General features: G+C 42.5%; 1 long non-coding RNA gene across 1 annotated transcript; it reads left to right on the forward strand.

Moving 5' to 3' along the window:
• The first annotated feature begins 1,845 nt into the window (after positions 1–1,845).
• Positions 1,846–3,107, forward strand: LOC139066208 (uncharacterized). Its single transcript, XR_011519155.1, has 2 exons — positions 1,846–2,323; positions 2,884–3,107. It is a non-coding gene; the product is annotated as an uncharacterized lncRNA (long non-coding RNA).
• The last annotated feature ends 749 nt before the right edge of the window (positions 3,108–3,856 follow it).

The following is a 3,856-nucleotide window of genomic DNA, read 5'->3' on the forward strand; positions in this document are numbered from 1 at the left end:
TTGAGTCAAATACAGGCCCGGGCCTGTATTAGAGGATTTACGGTATTTTATATTGAAACCTATCAATTACAATGTATGTTTGCCATTTTATTTTGTAATGTATCCCGTGAATTTCCCATCCTGACAGTGGCGGTCGTCCTGGCAGTGGAGCCTCCACCGGAAGTAACCTGACAGTGGAGGTCTGCAGCCAGGTTTCTCTCGTTTTTTTTTAACGGTATCGTCAAAAGCCCCGAAAAAACAAGTACACTACATTTTGTTATACTTCTGACCCATAACCTAATTGTTTTAGTGAAGGTAAAGGACAGATTGCTGCGCTCAAAAGGAACAGGAAATGCGTCCTAAGATGATTTGGATATGATAAAATTAATTTCAGTTTATTTATAAAGCGCCAAATCATGACAAGAGTCGTCTCAAGGCACTTCATACAGTAAACATTCCAATACAGGTCAGTTCATTAAGCCAATCGGTAAAAAGTTTCCTGTATAAGGAACCCAGCAGGTTGCATCAAGTCACTGACTACACACACACGCGCGCACACACACACACACACACACACACACACACACACACACACACACACACACACACACACAACATAAATACCAAGTAGTGTTTCTATGGTTACATTGTGATTCCTTAGTAAATATTTTATTTGGTGAGAGTCTATAATTAAACGGGTAAACTAATGGTATCACATTCAATGTCAAAGAAAGTACACACACACACACACACACACACACACACACACACACACACACACACACAATGGGTTCCTTTGGGGTACACACAGCCACATGCCCAAAGCCCTGACACCTAAACACATAAAAGGAGGTTCCTCAAATGCCCTAACTGAGTAGTTGAGCAAGCCCAACATGACACGAGCAGGGAGCTCCACCGTGTCAAAAGTTATCAACAGTGAAGTGGATCCATGGGAGTCAAACCCAAAACGCTGAACAGCCACCACTGCCGGCCCACTCAGGAAGTCAAACACATCAGGCTCAGAAACGTTGTTTGATATACCGTATACCACCTCCTTAACCAAAGCACCAGAACGCAATTCAGTAACAGTCCCCCCCACCCCCATAAACACCTCCAGTTTCAGCGCTTTGAGGCTCTGGGCCTTCGTCCAACATACCACTGTCAACAGCCCACTAAACATAACCATAGCATCAAGAACATCCCCTATCACCGCACACAGCTCCCTGGTCACAGCGAATGGGTTAGAGGTTGCAAAACGCACACCTGCCTCCGCCCTGATGGAGACCTCAAAGCTGCCCTCCTGAAGCCTGTGCATCTTCACCTGCACATCCCAATCTCCTTCCAAAGCATCACGGCTTCCCCCACGGTCTCTCTTACCAGCCCCCGACCCAGCCGAATGAACGCCCACATTAGCTTTTCCTGCTCCCTTCTTCCCCATCCATCACCTCAAATGAGGCAGATGCAGAGTGAAGACAGCCCATCGTCTTACCGCGTCCACACAGACCGTCGTCCGACCACCCGAACAACCCCCTCAGCCAACGCAAATCCGGAGCACAAGCCTCAACCCGATGTTCACTCTGCCGGGATCCTCCTCTGGCTCTCTGTCTCTGTTTGCTCAGGTTTCTTGCAGCATTTGTGACTCACATCAGCAGTTTTGTGCAATTGTATTTTCTCATTTGTGCATGTGGTAAGGACAAACAAACAAACAAACAAAGGTTTGAATTTGTTATTCTCTAAATGTGATGGATTAAATGGTGCAAAATCATTAGAGCAGAAATTCCACATTTTGTAACTTGCTCTAAATCATTTGTGTAACTGCAATGAAGAATGTGTGAAGTGTAACATCTAGAGCTGAAACATCGATTTAATCGATTATAATCGATTATTAAAATAGTTAACAACTTTTTTAGTCATCGATTAGTTGTTTAATAATCATATTTTACCGCATAAAGTCTATTTTTTACCACAATCTGACATCGGTTACAATCTGTTAAATTTGCCGCCAGTGTGTGGCAGTAATGAGCCACTGATCTACCAGTGGAGCCGTAGAAGAAGAAATGAGCCAATAAGTGCCCTCGGTTTTCATGACGTATCACGTTACTGACGCTCATCTTGCTGTGAGAGATGGCGGAACAAGAAGAAATACGGAAGAAAAATAGAAGCGACAAAACAAGAGAAACCCCGGACAAAAACCTCACGAGTATGGGAGCACTTCACTAGATGCCTTGAAAAGACCGGTGACCTGCAAAATATGCAAAAACCATGGCACGACGGAAGCACGACGTCACTAAGTGAACATTTGAGACGAAAACATGTGGGGGCTGATGCAGCAGAGGAAAGTCCGGTAAGTAACAGAAAATAAACAAGCTAACGCAGATCATATTTGGGACTTAGTGTTAGCTGAGTTCGTTATAGTGGATGTTAAACATGTTTTTTTGCCGCGTCAGTCTACGGTGTTCTACTTCTGATTGACTAGATTCAATCGTGAATCTCCTCCGTGTTGTGTATCATGCGCTTGCCAAATTTAGCACGTCTGTTTATAAGAATGTTCTCGTTAAGAGAAAAACGGCACAAACCCATAACTATGTTCCTCATTCAAAAAAGGACAACTCCGCGGTGAAAAATATACAGACGAGCTGTGTCCAGGTGAATATAAAGCGGCATAGTTGTACGCTTTCAATTTTTAAATACAGGAGAAATTCAGAAAGTCCTTTTTTAACTATTAAAAGGCTGTTTTACCGTCTAACGCTGTAAAACGCCTCACAACACATTTTTGTCAAAATAAATGATCACTGTATATTGTTAATTAATTCAAATAATATAATATTGATTTAGTGTTGTAGTGTGTGTGCTGCTTTATTTTATATGTGTACTTAATTCAGTTTATTTGTGTTTCTTATGCAGAAAAAAACAAGCAAAGATGGACAACTACATGGGGAACAAGACACTCACCCCCAGCAATGCATACCACTTACAAACTCTATTCTAGATTCTACATTATTTTTTTATGGAATTTACCTCTTATATTTTGATGCCAAAAAATTATTCTGGGCTGATATTTTGCACTGTTAAGCTCATTTTACACCGCTGACTGTGTTCATGTGCAATAAAATAGATTGCAGTCAACTGCACAATTCTCTTATGTTTTTCTTTTTCTTAACTGAAATGTATTCATCACTTGTATAGGTTAAATAGCTAAACAATAACAAACCGATTAATCGATTAATCAAAAAAAATAATCGACAGATTAATCGATTATGAAAATAATCGTTAGTTGCAGCGCTAGTAACATACAACATACAGTATACATACCAAGTAGTGTTTCATCACTGTTGGATCCTGTGCTGCCTGACCAGCCAATGCTTGTGCAAAGAGAGGAGGACAAGAGGACGTACAATGCACAGAACTACAACAGACGCCATCGGGCAAAGCTGCTAAGTGAAGTGTTGCGTGATGATCGGGTGTGTGCGACAGATGTGAAGACACCAGGTATTCTGAACCAAAAGCATTATTCACTCAGGTCTTATAGGGTGGACTTGCCACAGGGACTCGTTTGCATTTGATTCCTTTGCCCTTACCTGAGTTATCTTGCCTCAGCTGATGTTGTTTGGTTGCTGCCAGTGGACACGTCAGGACTGTGGGGTGTGTTAGTGTGTGGGAGAGGGGAGTGTGAATACAAGGTTGAGCTCCAGTTCATGGCACTCAGTTGTCCCGTGTCTTCTAGTTCAAGTAGAACACAACAGAGGAGGCCGGATCCATGCCATGTCTCACTGTTGGCTCCATTACTGTTTTAAGGATTTTAGTCCAGACGTTTTAATAGGTGAAAGCAAGAGTACTTGTAGGCTTTTAAAACAGGCGAGGGGCCCGAGTGCTGGCT

Source organism: Nothobranchius furzeri, chromosome 2, assembly GCF_043380555.1.
Source record: "Nothobranchius furzeri strain GRZ-AD chromosome 2, NfurGRZ-RIMD1, whole genome shotgun sequence".
NCBI classification, from domain to species: domain Eukaryota; kingdom Metazoa; phylum Chordata; class Actinopteri; order Cyprinodontiformes; family Nothobranchiidae; genus Nothobranchius; species Nothobranchius furzeri.